The following is a 14425-nucleotide window of genomic DNA, read 5'->3' as shown; positions in this document are numbered from 1 at the left end:
TACGGAAGCCCCCTGGCTGAAGGGCGGTTCTGGAACAGGAGGGAGCAAGTGAGAGGGAGAGACAGACCGGGGGACACAGCAGGTAGACCGTCCTGCCAAAGCATTGTCTCTGGAGCCGTGTGCCGGGTGCACCTGCTGTCTCACAGAGAGCTGCTGCTAATCCTCAGGGGCCTGATTTGGCAACCTTGTACACTGGCTGTTTTGCAGATATTTACTGAGAGATACAGCAGCCTGTGATAAATACGGCTCTGATTCTAAATAATGAGATAATACAATCCCAGGCTCAGACTGAGCATTTCAATACCAAACTTGTGTCATCATTAAACATTAGGGCAAGAAAGAGAAAGAGAGAGAGGTTTGGATGGAAAGAATAGGGCAGTCAGCTCACTAATGACTCTGAGTTCAAACTCCAGGTCGCATGTGTTGGCAGCAGAGCTGTGATATTTTTGGAGAAGTCAGAGGGCTTTTTTGTCCTGGTTTGGGTGGTCCTGGCAAGATTAGGAACAGAACAGGCTGTTCGGGGGGGGGGACTGCATTTTGCAGTGGCATTATGCCACTGCAAAATGCCCTATTTAGCAGAGCACAAATAATCTTTAGTATTAACCCATAACCCACAATCTCGTTTTGAATAAAGTTCTGTTATTTTCCTTTATCTTCTGTTCTTTGTATTATTTTATTTTATTATTTTACATACTAATTTGCATTTTAAATGAATAATTCGTTTGTGAATTAGAGACGTTTTGTTTGTGAAAAAGAGATGTTTCTCTTTTACTTCCTATGGGAAATAAAAGAAAAATTAATATGGTGCTGGTCATGCAAGAATATGGATGGGGACTGAAGCTTTCAAGCATCAAAAGTAATGTAAAAGCACCATGAAAACCATATAAAAAAAATCCTATGTGAATTGATGAGTCAGCCAGTTGAACTCGAGAACCGGATTTGTCAAGACCAGTTTTATGAACTGGATTCATTCACATTAATTCTCTTATAAACATATATCGCATATAATGAATAATGACATTTTTTTTTACATACCACTCTGCAAATTAAGATGATGTTTTAGGTGTGGTCAGCTGGCATTTAATCTGAGATAATTATAAAATTTATTTTTCCATATGTAGTTCAATGAATCACCGTATGAAAAGGTCTTTGTAAATCACTCAGAGAGAAATAAAGGAGAAGGAAGGAGTATGAGAGTAATATGTCAACATTATAAGGTGGCAGCAGATGTAAGGGAGAAGCACATTTAGAAACAGAGCAGTAAATTCAAGGCTTGGTATATGAATGTAATAATCCATACAGAGAAGTCTATAAGGTAGACGAAAAGTAAGACCTACAAATGATTTGTGCATCTGCAAGGTACAGCCACAAACTCCATGTCTTCATAAACAGAGGGCTATTAAATGTATAACTGAGGCTAGAGGGAGATTGGGTAATCAATCATATGAACCACTGGTGGGTAGACCACTCTGTGTGTGTGTGTGTGTGTGTGTGTGTGTGTGTGTGTGTAGCCCACAACAGGCTGACATGATCTCACATAAAGCACCACCACCCCAATCAACAACCTATCAGTGATTCTCTGACATACGTTTTGGGTCATTCCGTGTCAAATCAACCAGAGGTTTTTGATTTCAATTTTTTTCTGAACAAAGATAAACATGTATAGTGATGAAAGCCAAAATATTAATGAATATTTACTGAGTAATCCACTATTTTGTAGAGGGGGGGTCAAAATGGCAATTTTCACCTGTGATTCGGAGCCAAATTACAGGGGGTTAAAATGACTTCAGAAAGATGGCAGCATCATAATGTTACTTTTACACAGAGATTGGTAGGTCTATTAGTAAAATCTGTTGACTTTAGCAATCTTCGTTGCATTATATGCCAATGGTGACCATTCAAAAATGGGGAAAGAGCACTTTTCACGTTTTTTCAAGTTTGCATGCCTGTAACTCAAGAAGTAAGTTATTTGGTCTTAACAAACTTTCCTTTTGGCATCTTCATTTTTAAGGCTCTATATGGTTCAGATATTGGAATACTTTATTTTATATAAACATACAATATTTTAATATACTTCTATTTTAATATACTACTAACATAATTTATTCCTGTGATGCAAAGCAAAAATTTCATTAGTCATTACTCCAGCCATTTCTCCAGTCTTCAGTGTAAATGATCCTTCAGAAATATTTCTAATATTCTGATTTATTATCAATGTTGGAAACACATCAATCATCAAAAATGTTTTTGCTAAACCATATAGTAGCTAGCTTTCAGTACTTATCACTTGTTGCTAAACATGTAAAAGTATGAGTTCATAAATTTAATAGTGGGAATCAAACAATAGAAAAATATTCACATGAAAAATAGGCATTCATATTCCTGGATTCGACATGGTTTACGAGAACATGTTGCTGAGTCAGACCTTAGGACAAATTACCATATGGAAATGTTCAGAATATGAGATTAGGGGCGGAGAGTGATCCTGAGGGAAATGAAACGAGTGTATCACTCTATCTGCCAGAGAAAACGTGTATCCACATATTCTTAAATCTGTCACTTATAAAAACTTATGATCACTGAAGACTAGAGCAATCTACACATGATGACTCAAGAGGAGCTCTGTTTTACTGGGAACAGACTGGGAAGGGAAATTTGCGTGCACTGAGAGGAAAAAAAAAATTCTCCCAAGGTATCCAAACGTAAAAATCAGCCTAAAGCTGGACCCAGTGTTAATCATTAATTTCTCTAATCTAATTCACTGGCTCATCTAGCAAAGCCCAGGGCTGTGAATATTAATTTGTGGTAATTTAGCAGGTCAAGACTTACATTTCTCATGCACCCCCAACATTGTTCATAACAGTAACCAAATGCATTAGCATGAAAAGCAAAGAGAATAGCAGCTCCCTGTCTACTTGTGTTTCTGGGGGATACTGGTCTCTGGACAATGCAAACCATCTTGTCTAAAGCTACCAGCGCTGTGTCCTTTTGTATATTTCATGCAGTCGAAGCTTAAGAACGCTTATATTATCTGTGGGTTTGTCCACACTATTTTATCTTTCTATTGACACCACGCTTTTGAGAAAGGATATAAATAGAAATTCATCAACATATTTTAAAAGCCACATCAATTAAAACCATACAACAAAATTTGAAAATGGAGATATCTTATGATACATTATACAATAATATCTCACAATGAACTTGCTTGAAGTTGGTCGCTTTAAAGATGGTTTCTATTTCAACTTGATGTCGTTTTCATCTTCAACTCTCTCTCACTTTAATTCTTTCCTTCTCATTGCTCTCCATCTATCTAATGGGCCAGAGATATCGGGCAGGCACTAATTATGCCACGAAGGGCAGAGGAGTGATGACAGAATGGCTCATCAAAACCAGAGCAAGTAACAGCCTGCTGAGTTGAGGGAGCAAAAACAGATCATAAATTAGCAAACAAGAAAACCACACACACATATTTGCTTAAAAGGTTTTGCCACACAACACACAAGTTGCTGTATGTTTTCTGTCACACCAATTCAGCCAGAGGCAAATATGCACTTAATAAGAACAGTAGTTCCTCTTCAGGAACTCGAGCTGCGTCGAAAACGCTAGGGGAACGCCTTCTGCGACCCACGCTCTGAATCACATGTAAAATCAGTCCAATAGCTGAACGGGACGTCACGGCGGGTGACGTCATCACCAGGAAGCTATAAAAGCACCCGTTCAGCTATTGGACTGATTTCACATGTGATTCAGAGCGTGGGTCGCAGAAGGCGTTCCCCTAGCGTTTTCGACGCAGCGTCTCGTTCCCTCGAGGAACCAGGGTTACATACGTAACCTGAGACGTTTTGTTGACCGAGATGCTTTGCTCTCAATTACTCATTTCTCAGAGCTGCAGCACAAGCCACTGAGGCTGAGGGAAGCTATTAGGCTTGACATGTATGAGCAGCATGACAACATTTCCTGCAAACCTCTGCACTCCTTTATTCAAATTGAGTGTGTGTGCTAATCAAATGTGTGCATTTGTTTAGCTTAATAGATATTTTCCAGTTAACGAGTGGCTTTGTTTGTCCCAAAACCCACTTACAATTAGCATTTTGCTGTTAGTTTTATTTGTTTTATTTATTTATTTTATACAGTATGGTGTAGCTGTTGCCAAGGTAGGTTAAAAGGCTCCTCATGGGAAAAAGTGCTTTCTTGTTCCAGACTTCAAGGAATGGACTCTTGACTAATTGAGCACAGGGACGCTCCTTCAGATGCGGTCTTTGAAGAGAGATGAAATGGAATGAAGTACAAGTTCTCTCTCAGAATGAAATTCCAGATGAAAAACATGAAATATAATGAATGCAGATCTAATTAGAATTATGTCTTGAGAAACAGGCTTTCGACTAGACTGAAAACTATCACTATACATGTGTCATGTACTGTAAACGTTTATAATGGCTTTAATGGCTTGTGACTAATCATGTTATGTTACATTGCTTGTCTGTTTGCATTAGAACAAGTATAACATGACTCGTTTACACCATTACCAACTGTCTCAGGTAACCTGATCAAATTAAATTAAAATTGCAAAATAAAAAAATTAAAAAATACAAAATAAAATTTAAATTTAAATAAAATGTAAATAAAAACCCGTGCACCTGAGCACCTGTCCCACAGCTCAATGACATTTCAAAACAGAAAATGAAAAAAAAAAGTAGTAGTGTAATATGAGCTGTTTACACCGTTAACATTTGTCTCAGGTCACCTGATCACAAATTAGAATAGAATAGAATAGAATATAAAATAGAATGTCTCCTAATAAACTTTTGGTGATCTGATCACTTAAATCAGTGGTAGTCAAAAATCCATGTGATCAAAATGCATTTTCAGTGTACATGCTAAAGCATTCTAATATGACAACACAGAATAGCCAACAGATCACCTGTAAATCAATCACTGAGTTAAAACAATGGTTTTAAACTTGGCCGTTAACATGCTGCAGATGCTTGATTAAAACACTTGAGCACTCCACTAAAAAGCTAGAAATGTTATGTTTGCGTATATTAGAGAGAAAAAAAAAAATTTCTACAAGGAATAGCTGCCATTTTCCAATTACTAATTAACATTGTTATACACACAACATTAGAATAAATCCTACAAATTCACACTTGTGAAATAAAAGGGAGCTGATTCGTTTTGCCAAATCCTGATATCTGGACATTGAGGACAAATAACATGAAGATGTGATAATGGATTATTTCGAGAAGGGTGATGAAGGATGAAGAGAATCAGGTGTGCCTCATCACATGTTCCCAGCAGGGGTCTGTTTGTCACACGCTGTCATGAGTCTGGACTTGGGCCAGCGAGAGAAGGGCAAGACACTCATGATTTGAGTAGAGTCGTATCCCTCATCACACAACTCAAAAGAGTCTCTAGTTAGAAAGTTGCATTATGCAGTTTTAATTAGACCCTCTCTGCAAGCACCTTTCTGCCTGCGGGCTGTGTGGAAAGTTTGGCTTTTGAAAAATCCACGCAGACAGAGTTCAAATCTCACAGTCTCGAAAAGTAAAACGAGACCTTTCTATATATGGCTTGTCAGAAAAGAGGGGGGAAAAAACCTCTGTGACATGCCAAGTTGGCATTGTTCCTGGCATTTCTCTTGCCCTTAGTCGAGCCAAGAGATGGCATTAGTTATGGTAAACCCCTAAGGTCTCAGAGCGGTGGTTTTCATTAGAAAGAGCGTGGCTTATCATCAGGAGTCTGACATTACACCGCTACCAGATTCATCGGGGGTATGACACATGGCAGAATGAATCCCATCTCACTCGGACAGCAGCTGTCATTATGTTTGTTCCTGAATATACAGGAGGTCCTCATTTTCAAATGGAAAGAAAGTCCCTGCGAGAGACTTCAGGCGTACTGATAATGAGTTCAGGGACCTGTCCTCTACCATCCTGGACACCTGTATGGTTTGATTCTCACCCTCTTCTGTCAGATGACAGTGTGATATATCACTGAATAGAAGGCGATGGGTACAAGAAGTGCAAAAGTCTGCAATGTTGTTAAATAGAGAAAATGGTTATAGTCAAGTTCCAAAAAATACACAAATAGTTTTGATTTGCCATTACCAAATGTGAATTTATATACACAGAATGATGCATTGTTTGTTGTTACACTACTGTGAAAGAAAAAAAAAAACATGACACTTTTTTCAGGATTCTTTGAAGAATAGAAAGTAAAAAAAAAAAAAAACTTTTGTAAGATTATAAATGTCTTGTAAGGACAGGTAAACACCTAAAACTGTGTTCTGAGTAACACATTATTTTAAGGAACAATTCGCACTGTTAACAGGGATTGCAGGTGTGGGGAGTGAATGTACAGCACTCTCTTCCATCTACAATTCCATGACTGAGGTGAGACCCTTGAGCAAGACACCGAACCCCCAACTACTCCCCGGGCTCCGCAGCAAAAATGGTTGCCCACTGCACTGGGTGTGTGTTCATGGTGTGTTTGTGTTTACTACTCACTGCTGTGTGTGTGCACTTGGATGGGTTAAATGCAGAGCACAAATTCTGAGTATGGGTCACTATACTTGGCTACATGTCACGTGACTGTGCAACTGCAAGGCCACAATACGTTCTAAGATTTTTGCAAGAAAAGGAAGGTTTGATATAGGGTGATAATTATTTACGTTATCCAAATCAACATTATGCTTTTTTGGAACAGGTGTTACAGCAGCAGTTTTCAATGATGCTGGTACAACACCAGTGCGCAGAGAATCATTAACAATGCTGAGAACAGCGAGTCAAAACAAGATTGAAATAAGCTTGTAGGGAGGGGATCAAGTGTGCAAGTGGTAACTTTCATACGTGATACCTCAATAATAAGCATCTCAGAGTCAATTTGAGAAAAGGTAGTAAAGTAGATGCCAGAGAAACTAGCAAAGTGTTGAAGAGGAAACAGGTGTAACATGGATAAGTTTATAGACATTGTCAAATTTAGAACTGAAAAAATGAAGGAAGTCATTACACAATTGATTTGAAGCAGGCAGAGAGGTGCCAATATTAGCACTGAGAAGTCTTATTTATAGTCTGAAAGAGATGTCTAGGATTACTTTGATTATTATCTATAATCTGAGAGAAATAAGCAGATCTTGCAGACTCGATTGCAGCTCTATATTCCCCAAGTGGCTTGGAAAAATACATTCAAGCCTGAGGCACGCCATTTATGCTCCATTTTACAACAAGCTGCCTTCTTAGAGCGCAGGTCATCATTATACTAAGGAGCAGAATGAGCAAATGAGACATTGTGTGACTTCAAGGGAGCAAAAGAATACAAATTAGAGGCAAGAACAGTATTCAACTGTAAAATCATTCAAGAGGAGCTGAGGGAAGACCACTGAGAGAGGAAACAACAGAGACTACAAAATCTGATGGATTAATTGATTTCCAAATACGGAAACTAACAGTATGTGAAAATGATGTACAAGGAAGAAGCAATTCCAGATTAAAAAAGATGGCCATATGATCAGACAGACCAATATCAGCAGAAGACAGCTGACACACAATTGCATCATTTGCAATCACAAGGTCCAAAATATGACCTTTGTTGTGTGTTGGGCAGCTAATAAATTGTGTAAGATTAAAACAGCCCAGTAAGAATGAAAAGGCATTTGTCATCCCACAGTCATTATGGTCATGGTTATGGTTGAAATCCCCTAAAAAAGTATTCTCTTTCATTTAAAATACAACAATGTGACAACAAGTCAGCAAACTCAGACATAAAAGCTTCATTTGCCTTTGGTGGTCGAAAGACAGTAGCGATGGCAGTTATTTTAGGGGCAGAAATACTCAAAATAAGGCACTCAAATGATGTAAACTCTGGTACACACACAATGCTGATGTTAAATTGCAGATTGTGTACCACAGTGATTCCCCCACCTTGACCACTAAGTCACAGGAGATCAAACAATCCATACCCCTCTGGGGTAATCTGATTAAAAAGAAGTCTATCATTTTGTTTATGCCATGTTTCAGTTAAAAACAGTAGATCCAGTTTTCGATCTGCAATGATGTCCGATAAAAGCAAGGATTTTTTGTTTACCGAACGTGCATCGAATAATGCAACATTTACGAGGCTCTGACACACCAAAGAAGGCAACTCCGATGAAACGAGCGAAGATAAATTGCTGAGAACCGCACCAATATGACACACTCTTTTAGTATGTCGCTGACTCATAGGAATGCAGATATTGGTAGAAGAAGAAAGGCTATGACTGCATCCTGATCTCCGATGTACTGTATATGTACCTCCTGGTCTCTCAGCAGGCCAGCGTTAATGAGCGTCTTTTTGTAAACGGTAATTCTGTTTTAAGTTCAGCAACTGGTGTGTGGTGTACCTTAAAGCCATGCTCCGTGAGTTCAGGACCGCAGCATTCCCAAAGCAGCGTATATTCACAGTAAGCCACAGGGTAAACTCCTCCGATTAAGCTCCAGAGACCTCCAGAGAACACAGGCAAATAAAAGCAACAGTCCAAAGAGAATGGAATAGTCCCGTGACATAGAGATAGCAAAAACAGCAGGTTTACAAAACCCGCATTAACATAAAAACAAAGAAACAAACAAACGGTGAAAGGAGCGGCAGCCAAAACGTGCCAGCGTACCCAATCGAACCGGAAGTCATACTTTAACATAAAATATAATGGCACAGAAGAATCATCAGCAGTGCTGCCACTGAATGTGCTGCAGAAAACACTGGGTCAGAGTTTATAAGCCTTCCACAACCTTTCTAATTTTCTGCATCAATTATCTCCCCCCTCCCAAACCCACTGAGATTCTGTAAAATAATAAGCCAATGAACCAATCCACCTGCTGTGTAAACAATAACACACTAATGCTCCATTCCACAAACGTTTAACAAAAACGCTTTGGATGGCTACGACCGGCATTGACTCCGCCAACCTCCAACCATTTATCTTCAGAAGCGCTCCTCACCCTGAACCGAATAGCAATGCTATGGTCACCTTGAAAGTCCAATAAAGAAAGCACCAGTGAAAACATTAAGTGCACAGACCACACACCCTTGGGGTGTCTCTACTCCCTCTGTCACTCTAATCCTTTATCGTTTGTAATTGAGGTAACAATTACATTGTGACCCTCGGTAGAAAATAAATCTTTGGCTCTGGCTGGCTGTGCTCTATCCGTCTTCATTAGCATGGCACTGATGTGGTGTTTATTATCTGCTGAGTAGGATCCGGGTCTCCTGAGGCATGGCACCAATTCACAACACTACAGCGCTCTGCTGAAGATACCTGAAGAGTATAGAAGTCATTCGGGGATATGTGAGCATCAAAAACCAAAGGAGAATAGCGTATACAGTCAACAAACCGGTCATTAAAGGAAACGCGGGATATTGATTCGCCAAACCATGAACAAAATGCTCACACATTACACAATCTACAGGGGATCAAAACGTGAAAGACTTACCAAGATGTCATTAAAGGAATCATATTTTGCAGTTATAAAATAAATCAGTGGTAGTTGCAGCAAAACGCAGTATGGTAAGTTCAGAAAAAAACTTACCATTTAAGTTATTAAATCATTTTCCCCACCAGATGTTTTATTTATCACACTGAGGCTCATTCAGCAAGCTCTGATCCTGCTGAACATTAAGCTCCGTGGAATAACACCCAAACAGATACACATTCTCTGGTGTTTAAGCCTGACCCAGGGGAGGGGAGGCCATTGTAGCCCTTCAGAAGCACCTCCTGGCGACTGGCCCCTTCATTATCTGCTTTTAATTGCTTATTTAATGGGCTCTCCTCAAGCACCGTAGCCCTGCTGTGAGAGTTAGACTGCAGCTTGGCTTCAGCCTTCCTAGCCGACACTCCGCATCATCGCGATCGCAGCAGGACATCAACACCCTCAACCAGCTTCCTCCTGTTCGTCGTCATTACTGGTACTCGCCTTAATCGGTACATACAGTTCTGGCTGGAGGGCGAATTCTGCATTTATAGGATCCCATCGTACTGAAAGATGCTCAATTGACCCTTGTTTACTATAATTATACTGTCTGCGCGTGTCTCAAACACGTCTTTTCCCCTGTCGCCGTACTGCAAGCTGCAATTTACCCATTTCATAATGAGCACCTATGCAACTGCCCTCCAATCACATCAAACAATGTGTGTTATCGTTAAATTCACAGAGAAATCTGCATCATCACCGCAGTTAAATGTAACAGGCAAGTCATGATATGAGTAAGTAATATTCTGAGCTCAATATATGCCAATAAATGTTATAGAGCATTTACAATGGAAGCAAATGGGACTAATGTTTAGTCATGTCATGATATAAATTAAAGCAATATTCCAGGTACAATACAGGTTAAGAGAGAGAGAAAAAAATTACAATGTTAAGGTAAGGCACTAACAATGGAAGAAAATGGGCCCTTTTTTATAAGGATGTAAAAGCAGAAAAGGAAAGCCTATAATTTTATAAAATTCACAACATGAATCAAAGTAATATCCTGGGTTCAATATATATTAAGCTCAATTTTACAGCATTGGTGCCATTTTTTTGATTAGCACAAAATAAAGATTTTAAAAAAGAAGCAAAAATCAAGGTTCCGGTGAGGCACTTTCAATGGAAGTAAATGGGGGAAATTTTTGACACATTTAAAAGCAGAAAGCTTATAAAAGTCATATTATGAATTAAGTTAATATTCTGAGATCAGTACGTCTTAATCTCAGTAGAAAGCATTGGTGCCATTTTGCTGATTACCGAAAAAAAAAAATTATAATTTTGACACATTAAAAAAAAAAGTTAAGGTGATGCATTTACAATGAAACTAAATGGGGCCAATTTTTATAAAGATTTAAAAGCAGAAATGTAAACTGACAATATGAATTAAAGTATATTGTTAAACTCGGTTGACAGCATTTTATTGATTACCACAAAAAAAAAAAATCACAGAGAGGCACTTTCAATGGAAGAAAATGAGGCCAATTTCAAAGGATTTAAAAGAAGAAATGCGGAGCACAGAAAAGGTTAGAAAAGGCAAGAGATGTTAGCATGCATATTATTTACATATTGTGGCTATACTATTTAAACGGTGAATATTTTAATCTTCACAGATTGGCCCCATCCACTTCCATTGCAACTGCCTCACTGTAACCCAGCTTCTTTTTTTTTAACAAAGAAAAAAACCTGGTCAAGTCAAAATTATTTTTTGTGTTAACATTATGGCACAAATACTGTCAAATGAGCGTAACATGTACTGAACCCAATATATTCCATTAAGCGCTGAATAAAAGCATTCATGCAAGATTGAATGCTGTACTTGATTGCCAGTTTTGCTCTGATTGCTGCACAATGCACTGGTGAACACCACAAATGCCAAGCTGCTCATCACATGGTTCAAACGGCAGCATGCCAGAGGTGACCTTTTCATCGTATCCCTGTCATGCTCCATCATGTTGTGCTCCTAACCCACAGCAATGCCACACAGACAACACTTCTTCAATGCTATTGAGCGCAGTACATAGCTCTGAGACCAAAACCAGAGAGCAATATGAACACCTGCAAGCACCGAGCATGAATATAAAAACATGGCAAACGGCTCGGTTGCATATGTAGAGCTTTTATGAGAGAATACGTAACGCTTGGCTGCGGGCTGGTGTCTCAAAATGTATGAGGAACATATTGAATGGTGACGCCACCAAGTGGAACGCATCACCACTCTCTGCTCATTACTGCTTTCCACAAGACATTAGCTCAGCAGTCAGGCGCGCTTTAATTATAGAGGCCGGCTCCAATACCACATCCTGAGTTTAAACGTCAAAACACAGATATAAACATTCCCTGAGAGGTGCTTAGCCATGCGGATAAGAATAAAGCCTGTATGAGTGTAAGACATTAAACAATTCCCGTCCTGTGTCGTGCTGTTTGTGAAATCAGAGCGAAATTAACTTATCTTTCAATCTATGAACAAAAACACACAATCAATAATGCCCAATTCTTAAACTCAGACTAACCAAAATAGTTTCCCCCCTCTAGTGGCATGTAATCTAATCGAGCCGATCAATATACATCCTCCCTCTGATCATTAAAAGACAAGCAGTCCAGTCAGCTCAGATTTTCAGTATGATTGCAGAAATTCTACAATTGCACTTCCTCCACTGACAAATCATTTGTAAGAAGAAAGCGAACATTACAAATTAAGTAATTAATCTGACTGGAGCAAAAACAAATAGCAAAGCTTTTATCTTGCTTCCAGTAAATGCAAAGTCATTAGTGATTTGGGCTAACAAGCAATTGACAGCGGATTAAATAATTTTAATGAGGTGCAAGACTTTCCTCTAGCCAAATATGAGAGTAATTAAATAAGAGCAAAATAAAACGCTAGCTTATGTGTCTGAGGCTTCAAATTTCAGTGCAAAAATAAAAAATAAAATTAATAAATACATAAAATACACATAAATAAATAATTAAATAAATAAATGAACTGAATAATTTAATTAATGCTTATCTCTTACTAGGAGTAATTCAGGGAAGTAAAAGTAAAGGAACTCTAACAAACATTTTAACTCATCACACTACAGACATTTAAAGTCTCATTTACTAATTAATACAAATGAAGCAACACTAAGACTCTGAGCTTGAGGGAGGATAATGCTGTACTGTCTACTTACTGAAGGATAATGCAGTCATGGCTGCATTAGCATCTACTTCAAAATGCTTTGAGCAGCCTGGAGAAAAAGAAAAAAAAAGACCACTTATGTTTGAACCAATAAAAGAGCACCTGGCAAATATGATAAGCTTTTGTGATTGGGCTCTGTGCCAGTTTAGTGCGTCATATCCCTGCTCATTAATGGCTTGAAGTAAAGATAATCAGCTCTGAAAATGTTTGCTGACTCAGAATAACGTTGTCAAAACATGTTGTGATTATGGAGACCATAAACGCAGATGCAAAACATGGCAAAAAAACAACATAATAAATCATAAGGTATATTGTATTTCAATTTTTTTGAAAAAAAAAAAAAATTAATGAATACAATTAAATTTTACATAAAAACTACTAAATATTTTTAAAATACATTTTAAAAATGATTATTAAAAAAAATATTATTGTTCATGTTATTGCTGAAGAACACTACATCAACAGTGTGCTACTGTAGACTAGGAACTACTTGACCATAAAATTCACAGAAGCGATTAAGTCTGAATGAAAACAACACAAATCAGTCCATAAAACAAAGTGCTGACAAATTATGTGTTTTGCCTGAAAGTCACAAGCTAATTAAAAAAATGCATTCAATAGTTCATGTAATAAATAATTTATCATGCACTTATTTAGATAAGTATAAAGGTGAAATAGTCCCCTATGGACAGCAGAAATATGGCACTGCAGTGAATCCCTGGATTTGACATATTACAGAAGAGATACATACAGATCTTTAAAGAAGAGTTACTGTACAGCTGAAATATGAGTCAGTAGTTATTGTATTTCACAGTTTAAGCTATGTGCACAGATCTCAACCAAAAGTGCAATAGATTTCTGGACTGTCACGGAGGACCAACAGCTGGCATGCTGTGTCAAATAAAACACAATCTTTGTGCTGGAAGTGCTTCTTACTATAGTCTCGATTGGATTACACATTTCCTGACCTCTGCTCCTGCAGTCTGTTGCTAGCGCTCTAGTTTCTTATGTGATGTTGAGCTGTGTCCAAATAAGGACATCTGAAACCTCCTGTCATACTTATTTCTTCCAGTATATCAGTATAAAATAATGGCCCTGCAGGTAGAGGCCTGCGCGGGACTGTTATTTTAGTCCCGCTCCCGCAAGGTTATATTCCGCACCCACCCACTCCCGCTATATATTCACTTTGTTGTACAAAAATTGTATTTCTTATTTTTATTCATCTTGTCAGGATACAATTCATTTAACATTGACAACACAATAGGGAAAAGTGTCGCAGAGAGAAAAAAAAATAAAAATGTAGGTTGTACAAAAACAGCCTATTAGCTATTTTTATTCGTCTTGTCAAAATACTAAATTCGTTTGACATTTTTCTGTTAACAGTAGGAAATAAAAATAAAAAATAAATAAATATGACATCTTTCATTTAAAATTATAGGCTAAGCAAAATATAAACAAAACCGAGTTGAACGTCCTTCAAGGACAGCGCATCCACACTTTGCTCCATCCTTATTCTGCTCTGTCACTCATCGACAACCTGCCTGTTCTGTCTGAGGGCCGTATATTTACCACAGGTACAGCCCGCTCTGAGCATCGTTATGCACACGCTGCGCACAGACCACGCAAATAAAACGCGTGACGTTTAAAGCATGCGTGCAGCGCGTGCATAACAGTCCGAGTGCAGGCTGTACCGGTGGTCAATAAGAATAAAGAGCAGATATGCTGTTCTAAATGGATGTCGGGAACG

The 14425-nt window shown here is 38.3% G+C and overlaps 1 long non-coding RNA gene across 1 annotated transcript in view; it reads right to left on the bottom strand.

Moving 5' to 3' along the window:
• The window catches only part of LOC107751926 (uncharacterized), a 264468-nt gene that overhangs the window by 43325 nt on the left and 206718 nt on the right, over positions 1-14425 (bottom strand). The window lies entirely within an intron of this gene.

The sequence above is a fragment of the Sinocyclocheilus rhinocerous genome, unplaced genomic scaffold (assembly GCF_001515625.1).
Source record: "Sinocyclocheilus rhinocerous isolate Xijiao unplaced genomic scaffold, SAMN03320098_v1.1 scaffold662, whole genome shotgun sequence".
In the NCBI taxonomy this organism is placed as follows: domain Eukaryota; kingdom Metazoa; phylum Chordata; class Actinopteri; order Cypriniformes; family Cyprinidae; genus Sinocyclocheilus; species Sinocyclocheilus rhinocerous.
This window is presented reverse-complemented; position numbering and strand designations above follow the sequence as displayed.